This window comes from Heterocephalus glaber, unplaced genomic scaffold (assembly GCF_053883595.1).
Source record: "Heterocephalus glaber isolate CG9 unplaced genomic scaffold, H.glaber_assembly_v1.0 deba00001442, whole genome shotgun sequence".
Taxonomy (NCBI): Eukaryota; Metazoa; Chordata; class Mammalia; order Rodentia; family Bathyergidae; genus Heterocephalus; species Heterocephalus glaber.
This window is the reverse complement of record NW_028258296.1, coordinates 55,756,902-55,771,490: the sequence shown is the minus strand read 5'-3', so window position 1 is coordinate 55,771,490 and position 14,589 is coordinate 55,756,902. Positions and strand designations below refer to the sequence as shown.

General features: G+C 36.7%; 1 protein-coding gene and 1 pseudogene across 1 annotated transcript in view; one reads left to right on the top strand and one right to left on the bottom strand.

The window, feature by feature from the left end:
* Rnf115 (ring finger protein 115) overlaps positions 1 to 14,589 on the top strand; it is an 87,889-nt gene that overhangs the window by 44,026 nt on the left and 29,274 nt on the right. The window lies entirely within an intron of this gene.
* On the bottom strand, positions 2,728 to 3,284 carry LOC101698004 (tubulin-specific chaperone A pseudogene; annotated as a pseudogene).

Genomic DNA, 14,589 nt, shown 5'->3' with positions numbered 1-14,589 from the left:
CTGTGCACACTTGGGATGGTATTTGGGCATGCCTCTGGCTGTGGTCTGCCCCACTATGTAGCTGTTGTCTGGCAGGGCCTTTGGCTGGGGGCTGTGCACCCAAGTCGCTGTTGTCTGAGTGGGCTTCTTGCTGGGGTGTGCACACACTTACTGATGGTATCTGGGCATGCCTCTGGCTGTTGCTTGTGTGCCTGTGCAGCTTTTTTCCAGGTGGGCCTTTGTCTGGGGGCTGTGGATCCAAGCTGCTGGGGTTGGGGCAGGGCCTGGCTGGGCCCTGACTGCAACTGCACCGCTCTGGTCATGTGGGCTTCTCACTCCATCTTTCTGTTTTTGAGTGGCATTTGAACATTCTATATTCTTATAAAATTTAGAAATTTGCCATGTTGGTAGTCTTTCCCATCCCATATATTACAAACCTCTTCATTTCCATTTACCTCTGAGATTTATGTTCAAGGCATCCCAGAGCCAATTTGAGGATGACCTCTGTTTTTGTTTTTCTCTCTGAATCCCACTGCTCCTGTTCTGATAGTCATCGTAGTGCTGATTCTTATTTAAAAACCATTCTGCTGGGCACAGTGGCTCATGCCTGTAATCCCAGCACTCAGGAGGCTGAGGCAGGAGGATTGCCATGAGTTCGAGGCCAACCTGGGCTACATAATGAGCTCAAGACCAGCCTGAAGTATAGTGCGACCCTGTCCCAATCCCCCCCCCCCCCCAAAAAAATACATGGCTGAAGATTTAGCTCTCTAAAAACCTCAGGGGTTCACATGCAGTTCAAAATAAGATAAAGTAGAATTTGGAACAGCTACTCTAATATCACTAAAACTCATAATAGTAGTTGATTAGTTACTAATAGTCATAGTATCAGGTACAGGTACAAATCCCTTGTGATGAATGTTATCATTATATATATCTAAAATGTACCAATAAAGGTTTTGCTTCAAAAAATAATAATAGCCATATTAACTATATGATAATCATATCATTTATCTTCAAAACTGGGATACTTTGAATGTGAAAGAATATACTAAAAATAATAAAAATGATGGAATTTTTTTTGAGGAGGTATTTTAGTTTTGTTTATTTTATGTTTGCAGTGCATTATGTTTACAATCCTTGTGTGGAGTTGGTACACATACGTTTTGAAGTGTACTTGACCAAAAAATTGGTTTTATTATGTTGGTGGGCTTTGTAAGTATGCTTCAACATTTTTCAAAAGTGAAAATCTGAAAAATAAAAGCTTAGGTTTTCAAAGCCTGATAAAGACTTTATAAGAAAGTACAGACCATTGTCCTCTTATGAACATAGATGCAGAAATTCTAAACAAATATTTAGCCAATGGAGCCCAACAATTTATAAAAAGGGTCACACATCATAAGTAAGGTTTATCTCAAGAATCCAAGGTTGATGCTACGTATTTAAGCAACCAATGTAATTTACCGTATTAACATACTAAGTTAAATACTAAAGAATGTAAACACTAAACAATGTAAACACACTAAACAATGTGATTATTTCAATGGATGTAAAAAAATTTTTGACAAAAGTAAACCTCTGTTCTTTTATTTTTTTCCCTAGTATTGGGGATTGAAGCCAGTGCCTTACCACTGAACTACATCCTCATTCCTGTCCTCCTTTTATTTTTAAATTTTGAGACAGAATCTCAGTAAGTCTTTAAATTGCCCAGGGTGAGTTTGAGCTTGTGATCCTCCTGCCTCAGCCTTCCAAAGTGCTGGGATTATAGGTGTGTACCACCACTCTTGGCTTTTTTTTTTTTGCATTACTGGCCATTAAACCCAGGACCTTGCACATACTAGGCTATTGCTTTACCACTGTACTAATCTCCAGCTTTGTTTTAATTCTGTCCGCCCTCACCCCAATACTGGGGCTTGAACCAGGGACTTGTGCATGGTAGGTGTTATGGCTTTTGTCTAGATGTCTCTCCAAAGGCTTATGTAGTCATAGGTGGGACTTTTCAGAGGTGGCTGGATCTGGAGTGTTTCATGCTGGGATCAAGGGTGTGTGATTACTAAATTAGTCCACTCATTGATTTGGTATAGTTCCAGGTGTGGATAATGGGAAGGCCTACCCTCAGTATGAGTGCTGCCCACCCTAAGGGTGTGTAGCCTGAATAGAATATAAGGGACAGAAAGAGAGCTGTTGTGGTCACTTGCTGTTTGCTGCTTTTGCTGCCTCCTGGCTTTCTCCTTCCATGTCATGAACTGTTTTTTCTCCTTTATGATGCCCCTCTACCGTGCCACACTGCCTTGGAGCCAGCTGCTTATGGATTGAAATCTTTACAAACTGAGCCAAAATAAACATTCCCTCTTTTAACCTTTGGTGTTTGGTATTTTTTCTCAGCAGCAAGAAAAAGTAAGACGTCCTTAGCCCTTTAAAATTATTTTTAATTTTAATTTTTAAATTAATTACTGTAGTTATTTATTTATTTATTTATTTATTTATTTATTTTTGCAGTGCTAGGGATTGAACCCAGCAAGGGGCTTCTCACTGAGCTATATCCTCAGCTCGGAGTCTAGCTAAGTTGGCCAACCTGGCCTTTACCTTGTGATCCTCCTGATTCAGCGTCCTGAGGATCTGGTATTACAGGCCTGCCTGACTTCACATCCATTCTTTTTTTTTTTTTCAAAGTATGAAATAAGCAATTTTATTAGATGAACTCATTTATTTGACACATTAAATTAATGAACTGTAGAATGGACCCTAGGATTTAATGCAAAAACACTCTGTACAGAAAAGTTTCAGGCTTCTAACTTCACTGAATCCAAAACTAAATGTGCTTCTTTATATTCTTCAGCTTCTTCCAAATCTTTTTCACTTTCTGATATTTGCTGAAGATCAGTATAAGCCGCCTCTAACCTGCGCTGACAATCTGGGATCATCGTCCGGGACTCTTGCAGGATATTTGCCTGGTTTTTAATGGCATAATCTTCAGCTTTCAATTTTTCAATCTTTTCTTCCTGTTGTTTTGCTTCTTTTTCATACATCACTTTTTCTTTGACCAATCACTTCACCACAGCGATCTTGATCTTGATCTGCCTCACGCAAGGATTGGCCATGGTACCTGGAAGGACACATCCATTTTTTTTTTTTTTTGACACATCCATTCTTGATATAAACTCTCAGTACAGCATACTACTTAAATCTGACAAAGGACAACTAAAAACCTATAACTAATATCACACTTACTGGTGAAAAACTGAGTACCTTTCAGCTAAATCAAGAACAAGACCAAAATGATTCCCTTATCATTTCTATAAAGCTAGGTATACAGACATATGTGACATTCATATTGGAAAAGAAATAAAGCTGTCTTTATATACAATTGACTTGTTTTTTTTGTGTAGACAATCTGATAGAATTTGCAAAAACCTATTGTTTCAGAACTAGTGAGTTTAACAAGGCAGTTTGATACCAGTTTTATTCTACATACCAGCCATGAATAGTTGGAGACCAAAATTTAAAATATATTACTTACATAGCATCAAAAGTATGAAATTCTTTCAATTTCAGAAGAGGTATGCAAAAACATGAATGTAGGAAAATTATAAAATATTGTGTAGAGAAATTAACAAATACTGAAATAAATGGAGAAATATATTCTTGTGGATCAGAAGCCTCTGTATTGTTAAAATATCATTTATGGAGTTACTATAATTTCAGTCAAGATTCTAGCTGTGTTTTTATAGAAATTGACATTCTAAAATTCATGTAATACAAGTATGTAGAATATCTAGAATAATTTTTGAAAAGAACAAAGTTGAAAAGTTAACTTTCATATCAAGAATTATAAAGCTGCAGTCATCAGGACTGCACAGTTGTCATTAAGATAGATAAACAGAATAATGTCCAGAAAAGAGATTGTTACACAATGAACAACTGGATTTGATAACAGTACAAAGTTAATCTAAAAGAAGAGATGGTCTTTTTAATAAAAGGTACAATTGGATATGTACAAAGAAAAATGAGCTTGCGTACGTATTTTAAACCATATACATGAGACCCTGTCTCAGAAAACCAAAACAAACCAAGCCAAAGGCTGGGTGTGGTGGTGCAAGCCTGTAATTTGAGTACTCAGAAGGCTGAGGCAGGAGGATTGTCTGGAGTTCAAGGCCACCCGGGCTCCGTAGGCCAGCCTGAACTGCATAGTGAGTCCTTGTCTCAAGAAAACCAAAAAACCCCAACCAAACCAAAGCAAAACAAAGCAAAAAAAACTATATGCAGAAATTAAGCCAAGATGAATAATACTTATAAATGTAAAACCTAAAATTATGAAACTTGTGAAAAGAATCATAGGCGGAAACCTTTTTGACCTCAGGTTAGGCAAAGGTTTCTTTATGTCACCAGAAACCATGATGGATAAAATAATAAATTGATAAACTAGACTTCATCGAAGTTAAAGATACCATTCTTCAGGAGAATTAAAAGGCAAGTCAGACTAGAAGAAAATATTTAAAAATTATTTATCTGATAAATGACTATATAAAAAGCTATATAAAGAACTCTTTTTTTAAAAGTTATTTGTCTTTTATTTTTGTTTTATTTTGTTTTTTAATTTTTTTTTTTTTTTTTTGTACCGGGGATCGAACTCGGGTCCTTGCCCTTGCGCAGCAGGTGGCGAAACCACTGAGCTAGATCCCCGGCCCTTAAAGAACTCTTTTAAAATGCAATAATCAGAGGTCGCAGAGGCGTCTTGCAGCCCCACCCCCATCCAACGCTCTCTAAGCTGCAACCGGCCAGATGAGACAAGCAGCTTGAAGCTCCGCGGCCATCCCAGAGGTCCGCTTAGCTGCGTGCGCACCTCCAACGCCCAGGTCCGTCCCCCCACCCCCTCCCCGTGCGCCTCCGACCTTCTGGCTTTTCTGCTACCTGGTCCCACACTACAGAGGCACAGGAGATTATAAAGACCTTTGTCCTGAGCGCCACAAGATAGAGCAGAAGTTACTAACAGATAGAGGACCTCTCAGGCTCCTCGATGAAAACTGAAGCTCAGCAGAAAAGTAAAGAGAATCTCTACAGTAAAGGCACATCAGACCACAGTACTTGGTCTGCTGCTGGCTTGCTGAGACTCATTGACTTGTATATGCACAGGGATTCGTATGTTGCCTACTGTGACAGCAGAGACATACCCTGAAGGAGGCCCATAATTTCTATTGCTATTTGCAAAAAAGAAAAAAAACTTTTTTTCTTTTATTTTTAATTAATTTTTACTTTTTTTCTACTCTTCAAAGTTTTACTTTTCTTTCATCTTTTCTTTCTCTCTCACTTTCTCTTGCTGTCCCACATTGCTCCTCATCTCCCCATTTGTTCCTTTCTGCACTGAATTCAGATTTCTCCCTTATTGTTTTTTTCTTCTCTTTTTCCTTCTCTTGATTATCATTAGGTTTAAAGGAAAGTAAATTTGGTATCTAGCCTCCCTATTGCTGTTAGGTGATTCTCTTCACATCTTTGTTCTTTCATTCTGCCTTTTTCTCTTGCCTTTAACAACTTCTTAGAGTTTGTGTGATCTTTCTGTGTCTTCTGGCCTCACCGCTAATCTTACCTGTTCTTTTTACCTCTCCCTCCCTCCCCAACCCCTTTTAACTCCCCACCCCAAAGGTCCTCAGTTTTAATTTAACTGACATAGTTAAAATTGGTAGATTAATAACTACCACAAATTGTCATTTTCTAAGCTGTGCTTGATGCTGTGGTATTGCTGACTATGTCATTTGGGCTAACATGTTGTGATTGATCTAATTAGTTTTCCTTCCTGGTATAAGAAAAATACAATAGCTTCAGAGTCATTAGAGTCTCAAAACCCAAACACAAGCTATATCTGGAAGACACCTCTGAAAAGCAATCATTCCACAAGTGTTTTAAACACAAGCAACAAAGATACCTACATTAAGCAGTTTTGAAATATCAACCCAGGAATTAAACCAAGGACAGTACCAAAAACAAAAATGAAAAGACACTTAAGCAAGGCACAAACGCAGGCTTCCACGCCCACAAAAAGTAAATTCTGGGGGGAATGAGGTGGAAAAGTCTGATAAGCAACCACTTGGACACTCTGAACTGATAGCACAGGAAGTAACAAAGCAGATGCATGAGGCTCTAGAAAATTTCAAAACAAATAATCTTGCAGATAAATACAGACATGGTAAGGAGAGTGAAAGACATGATTAGAAGCTCTAGAGCAGAAACAGATAAGAAAATAGATGAGATCAGAAACATGCTGAAAGCCATGAATGCCCAGCATAAGAAAGAAATGGAAACCATGATCGCCCAATGAAAGAAAGAAATGGAATCCATGAAACAGATTCAAACAGATATCCAGGAGATTAAAAACTCCATTGAAAGCATGCAGAGCAGACTAAGAGAATCTGAAGACAGAATATCAGATACAGAAAACAGGATTGCAGTTAAGGACCATGAAAACGAGATTTCTTAAAGATAGTAAGGGACCATGAGAAATCAATCCAACAGCTGCTAGATGATGCAAAGAAGAATAACATAAGACTCATAGGAGTCCACGAAAAAACAGGAGAAAGTACAACTGACATTAAAAAAAACTTCACAGAAGTAATAGTAGATGGGCCGGGGATTTAGCTCAGTGGTTCTGCAGCCTCCCTCAGAAGTGCAAGGACCGGAGTTCAATCCCTGGTACCAAAAAAAAAAAAAAAAAAAGTAATAGTAGAAAACTTCCCAGACAGAGGTAGAGAATTGGACATACAGATAAGTGAGGCATATAGAATTCCAACCCACCATGATCAAAAATATCTACACCTAGACATATAATAATCAAGATCCCAGAAACCCAACAGAAGAACAAAATTCTACAGGCAGTTAGAGAAAAGAAACAAATCACCTACAAAGGAAAGCCCATCAGAATCACGGCAGATTTCTCAACACAAACCCTCAAATCAAGGAGAGCCTGGAGTGAAGTATTTCAGGCCCTAAAAGAAAATAACATCCAACCTAGACTGTTGTATCCTGCAAAATTATCTTTCAAAATCAATGGGGAAATTAGATACTTCCATGATAAAGAACACCTGAGAAATTTCATGAACACCAAACCAGCACTCCAAACAATTTTAAGCAATATCCTAGAAAAAGACAATGAAGGTCACAACTCCATGAGGCCAAGCAGAGAGAAGGCACCATGCAAGGTAAGACACTAAAGCGAAAGGGGGGAAAATAAGAAATAAAAGAGCCAACAAGAGTAAAACATCATGACAAGGATGAGTCAATATCTGTCAATTATAACTATCAATGTTAATGGCCTCAATTCACCAATCATAAGAAATAGACTGACAGAATGGATTAAGAAGCAAAACCCAGCAATATGCTGTATAAAAGAAACACACCTAACTCAAAAGGAAATCCATAGACTGAAAGTAAAAGGATGGAAAACAGTTCTCCATGCAACAGGAACCCCCCAAAAAGCAGGAGTAGCTATCCTCTTGGCAGATCAAGTAGATTTCAAACCAACACTGATTAAGAGAGACAAAGATGGTCACTACATCCTTGTGAAGGGAACGATCCAAGAGGAAGAGATGATAATCCTAAATATCTATGCACCAAACACTAGTGCACCCAACTATATAAATCAAATACTAATGGACATGAAAAGTCATATATGCACTAATACCATTGTAGTGGGGGACCTCAACACCCCACTGTCACAAATAGATAGATCAACTAGACAAAAAATAAGTAATGAAATACAAGAACTCAATCCAACTCTTGAACAAATGAACTTAACAGATGTTTACAGAGTCTTCCACCCCACAAAATCAGAATACACATTCTTTTCAGCTGCACACGGGTCATTCACCAAAATAGATCACATGCTAGCTTATAGGACATATCTTAAGTAAATGTAAAAGAATTGAAGTTATCCCCTGTATATTATCAAACCATAGTGCAATACAATTGGAGATCAATAACATAAGAACCCATAAAACTCGCACAAACACATGGAAATTGAACATACCCTCCTGAACAACCAGTGGGTGACAGAGGAAATTAAGAAATTAGACAGTTTCTACAAGTAAATGATAATGCCAGTACAACATACAGGAATCTGAGACACGATGAAAGCAGTTCTACACGGGAAATTCATAGCAGTAAATGCCCATATTAGGACAACAGAGAGAACTCAGTTAAATAACTTAATGCAGAGCCTCAAGCTCCTAGAAAAAGAAGAGCATAACAAATCCAAAGCTCATACAGGAAAGGAAATTATAAAGATCAGAGCAGAAATCAATGCAATGGAGACTAAGAGAATGATACAAAAAAATCAGTGAATCAAAGAGTTGGTTTTTTGAAAGAATAAATAAAATTGATAAACCTTTAGCCAACCTTATCAAAAAAAGGAAAGAAAAGGCTTAAATCCATGCAATTAAGAATGAAAAAGGTGCAGCCACAACAAATGCAGCACAAATCCAGAGAATCACCAATACCTACTTTGAGAACCTGTACTCTAATAAAATGGAAAACACAGAAGAAATGGCCAGATTCCTAGATACATACGAATTGCCAAAATTAAATGAAGAAGATATAGAAATTCTTAAACACCCTCATAACAATGAGTGAAATTGAAAATGTAATAAAAAACTTACCAACAAAGAAAAGCTCAGGTCCTGATGGCTTCACTGCTGAATTCTACAAGACATTTAAAGAAGAATTATCGCCATTACTCTTTAAACTCATCAAGGAAATTGAAAGGGAAGCAAGGCTTCCAAATGCGTTCCTGGAAGCAAGTGTTACTTTGATTCCATAACCAGGGAAAGACCCAACCCAAAAAGAGAACTACAGAACAATCTCCCTAAGGAACATAGATGCAGAATTTCTCAACAAGATACTGGCAAACAGAATACAGAGGGTAATCAAGAAGATCGTACACCCTGACCAAGTCAGATTTATCCCAGGGATGCAAGGATGGTTCAACATCTGTAAATCAATAAATGTAATACACTATATTAACAGAGTGAAGGACAAAAACCACATGATCATCTCAATAAATGCAGAAAAAGCATTTGACAAAATCCAACACCCATTCATGATAAAAACGCTACAGAAAATTGGAATAGGAGGTCTTTATCTCAATCTGATTAAGGCTATCTATGAAAAACCAACAGCCAACATCATACTAAATGGTCAAAAACTGAAAACTTTCACGCTAAAACAGGAACAAGATAAGGATGCCCACTGTCACCACTCCTGTTCAGTATTGTTCTGGAAACAGCCATAGCAATTAGAAAAAAAGAAAGAAAGAAAAGGAATAAAGATAGGAAAGGAAGAAGTGAAACTGCCATTATTTGCTGATGATATGATACTTTACATAGAAGACCCAAAAAACTCAGTCAAAAGTCTTCTAGACCTAATTGACAGATTCAGTAGAGTAGCTGGATACAAGGTCAACACTCAAAAAACAATAGCCTTCTCATTCGCAAATAGCAGGCCCATTGAGAGAGAAATTCGGGAAATAATTCCTTTTACAATAGCATCTAAAAATATGAAATATCTAGGAATCAACCTAACAAAGGAAGCAAAAGTCCTCTACACTGAAAACTACAGCACTCTGAAGAAGATCGAAGAGGATATAAGAAAATGGAAAGATATCCCTTGTTCCTGGGTAGGAAGAACCAATATAGTGAAAATGGCCATACTTCCAAAACTACTATATAGATTCAATGCAATGCCAATTGAAATTCCAACAATATACTTCACAGAACTAGAGAAAACAATACAAAAATTCCTTTGGAAGCAGAAGAAACCTAGAATAGCAAAAGCAATTCTAGGCAACAGAGACATGGCTAGGGGTATCACAATCCCCAACTTGAAACTATACTACAAAACTACTGTGATTAAAAATAGCATGGTACTGGCAAAGAAACAGACCCAAAGATCAGTGGAATAGATTAGAAGATGCAGAAACAACTCCAGACATACTCAGCCACCTCATCTTTGACAAAGGACCCAACCACCCTCATTGGAGGAAAGATAGCCTATTTAATAAATGGTGTTGGAACAACTGGATTTCAACCTGTCAGAGATTAAAACTAGATCCATACCTATCACCATGCATTAAACCAAGATTGAAGTGGATTAAAGATCTAAATATTAAGTCAGAAACACTAAACTTGCTGGAAGATAAGTTAGGTAGAACTCTTGATGACATTGGCATAGGAAAAGACTTTATGAACAAATCTTCAGTAGCACGGGAGTTAGCACAAAGAATCAATAACTGGAATCTCATCATATTAAAAAGCTTCTGCACTGCAAGAGAAACTACCAACAGAGCTAAGAGACAACCTACAATGTAGGAAGAAATATTTAGCAGCTGTAGCTCAGACAAAGGACTACTATCTAGAATATATAAAGAATTGAAAAAAATCAGACTCCCCAAATTCAAAGACCCAATTCAAAAATGGGCATCTGAAATGACATTTCTCAGACAAAGAAGTAAAAGCAGCAAACAAATATATGAAAAAATGTTCAACATCACTCGTCATTCGAGAGATGCAGATGAAAATAACACTGAGATTCCACCTCACCCCAGAAAGAATGGCTACTATCAAGAAATCAACCAATAACAAATGCTGGCGGAGGTGTGGAGAGAAAGGAACCCTTCTCCATTGTTGGTGGGAATGTAGATTGGTGCAACCACTGTGGAAATCAGTATGGAGATACCTCAAAGAACTAGGACTACAGGTCCCATTTGACCCAGCTCTTCCCCTGCTGGGGATCTTCCCCAAAGAATTAAAAGAATCATACCACAGTGATATATGTGCCCCTGTGTTTAGAGCGGCACAATTTGTAATAGCTAAAGCTTGGAAACAGCCCAAGTGCCCATTGACTGGAAACTGGATAAAGAAGATGTGGTTTTTTAAAATGGAGTAAAATGGAGTACTACTACTCAGCCATAAAGAATGAGAAACTAGAGACATTTATAGCTAAATGGATGCATATTGAGGCCATACTCTTAAGTGAAATAAATAGGACACAAGTGTTAATACCGTATAGTTTCTCTAGGGTGAGAAATTGAAAGTGTAAATAAGGATGAGAATGATTAAAATGAATAATTGATAATTTGAAATAAGAAAAGGTCCAAGGGTTTGGGGATGGTGGGAGGGGAAGGGGAAAGGGAAGAAGGGAAAGGAAAAATCATGAGAAAAAAAATGGAATCAAACTCTGTGTAAATAGGGAGGGGTGGATGGGGCGAAGGGTGCACAGGTAATGGGAGAAAAAATAAGAACTAAGATACATCGTGTTCTGGTACAAACACCCAATGATAAATGTAAATGTATTTTATATCTAAAATGTACCAATAAATATATATATAAACAAAAAATTAAAAAATGCAATAATAAAACTACTGAATTCTAAAGAATGATAAAAGATTTAAACAGTGATTCACGAAAGATGATGTACAGATGACAAATAAATATAGAAAGATATATTTGCTATAGTTAGTCATTAAGGAAATACAAATTTAAACCACAATGAAATACCACTGCATATCTATTAGAATAGCTAAAATTTTTTTAACTTACCATATTAAATATTGGTGAAGGTGTGGAGCAGTTGAAATTGGAATGTAAAAATGGTGCAACCACTTTAGAAAACAGGTTAACTTTTTTAAAAAGACAAAAATAAAAAATATATCTATATGATTTAGTCATTCCATTCTTAAGTATTTACCCAAGAGAAAAGCAATCATATCCATCCGTACACATAGCATTGGTGGCTCAGTGGTAGAATTCTTGCCTGCCACACACACACAGTCTGTAGTAACTTCATGTATAATAGAAACTAGAAACCCAAATCCTATCAACAGGTGGATGTATGAAAAAACTGTAGTACAATATATCCATACTATGGAATATTAACCCAGCAATAAAAGGGCAAAAATACATGTAAAAATGTGAATGAATCTCAAAATCATTAAGCTGAGTAAAAGAAGCCAAATAAAGCGGATATACATCATGATCTCCTTTACATAAAATTCTAGAAAATACAAACCACAGAAAGATGGATCAGGTGCAGTGGCACACACCTATAATCTCAGCTGCTCAGGAGGCTGAGGTGAGAGGATCACAATTTCAAGGCCAGCCTGTTTAAAATTGAGAGAACCTGTCTCAAAAAAAAGATCAACAAAACCAATGAAAAAGATCAACAGCTGCTTGGGAGTGGGAGAGGCAGGAAAAAGGGATTATGAAGGGGCACTAGAAGACATTTGGGTGATGGGTATGTTCCTTGTCTTGACTTAATATTTTCATAAAATTGCCTTTGAACATTTTTGAAATTATATTTCTAAGGATTAATAATTTTGATATTATTTTATTTTTAATTGATCCATCTTTATAGATCACAGTATTTTAAAATTGATATAATTTACATATCATACAATTTACTTTTAAAATGTGCAATTTAGCAGTTTCAATATATTCACAAAGTAGGATAGCCATTGCCACTAATTTTAGAACTTCTTCATTCCCCAAAGATGCTTCATACTCATTTGTAATCATGACTTCCTCACAGTTCTCCCACTTTAGGCAACCACCAGTTTATTTTCTGTCTGTGTGGGTTTGCCTATATAGAACATTTGATATAAATGGCATCATACTGTATGTGTTCTTTTGTGACTCTTTTCTACTTAGCCATAATACTTTCAAGGTTCATCCATATTGAAACATGCATCAATACTTCATTCCTTTTTCTGGCTACATTATATTAAACTGTACAGATATCCAGCAGTTTTTATCCATTCATCACTTGTTAGACATTTGTGTTTTAATATTTTTTGGCTATTAGGGATAATGCTGCTATGAATATTAGTATATAAGTTTTGTATAAAACTTGTATCTTTTCAGCTTTCTTGGTTATGTAACTAGCAGTGAAACTGCTGGCTTATACAGTAGCTGCTTAACTTTTTGAGGAATTGATTTTAATATTTTTAAGAGGTATTTATCGGCATAGTTGGCTGAGAATAAATTTTGCTAAATGGAAGATATTATCCATCCTGTTTTTTTATATTGAGATAAGAAATACTATACTGTCTTTTCAATTTGAGTAAATTTTTTGGTGTTTCAAGACAAAACTTGTCAAATAAATTGTCTCTAATTTTTTGGATGTTTCATCAAAACTGCATTCCCTGTTCATTTTTACTTATGTAAGTTGTGTCCCGAATACCCAGTTTTGTTGAGCTATTTTTTCTCTTGTGCTGGTTGAAGTCTGCTCAGAGACAAATGACCTGCAGCTATTCTTATGCTTAATGATGATTTGATACAAATTTGTGAGGTGTACTTTTTGTTCTCCCCTCCCTCCCTCCTTCTGGATTCTTTTTTTTTCTTCTTTTCCGCCCCTTTTCTTCCTTCCCCTCCCCCTTTCATGCTGGGGATTGAAGCTAGGGCCCACCCACATAACTAGGCAAGGGCTCTACTGCAGCTATACTAGCAGTCCAGGGTGTACTCCTGTTTTCAATATCTAGGGTATATGATTATTTGGGATGAAAATAGGCCATTTAGTTTCCACTAATTTGCAGTTTCCAGACCAGTTTTAAAATGTCTCATGCTGATATTGAAGCTGCTTCTCAGCAGACTTTTTTCATATTATCAGTCATCTAAAGAATAATTTACAGTCATCTAAAGAATGTAATTATCAAAGCAGATTATTGATACTGCTTAAATTCTGTTCAGTATTTTAAAATATATTGTTTTTGCCTTAGTTATAATGATGGCTGCTTTGAGATTGTTTTTCTTTTTTCCCCCTAAGAGCAAATGTTTTGGAACTTTATTTACATAGTGAGGAAATCATTGATTTCTTCCTACAGTTTATCTTAGCAAGATAGATGACTAGGAGCATGGAGTTGTTTGCACATAGCTTTTCACTTACAGCAAGTATAGTTTGAGATTTAACATTGAATTTACTTTGGCATTTTGGTTTAAGAAAAGCCGTACAACATTTTAGACAACTTTTCAGTCAAGAAATCAGTGATCTCTTTTAGATGGAGACTGTCACTAGAAAGCAAAAGGAAGGAAGTCTGATATAAGAAGTACAAATGGCCATTAAAGTAGAAAGGTGCTTTACCTCGCTAATATTGAGGAATCGTATTAATGTTTTTACTCTGTATGTTATGTTTTGCTCTTCAGATGAGATATCAGAGGGTTTTTTTAGACTTTTGGCCACATGTGGTTGCTCATGCCTCTGATACTAACACTCTGGAAGGCTGAGACAAAAGGAGTCCAAATTTGAGCCAAACCTGGGTAATTTGACTTTGAGACCCTGTCTCAAAACAAAACAAAACAAAAACGATGGGGGGATAGCTCAGTGCAAATTGGCTTCAATCCTTATACTGTATATATATTAGAGATTGGCTTCGATCCCTAATACTATAGCAAAACAAACCCTTTTAGCAATGTTGGTCAGAATGTGACAGAATGCAACCTTTTCTACTCTGGTGGGAGTGTAAATTGGTATAGACTTTTGGAAGATAGTTTGGAACAATCTAGCAAAATACTTAACACACAAATATTCTGTTTCTATGCCACAGGATGTTTATATGAAGGAGAAGGAATGCTTCCT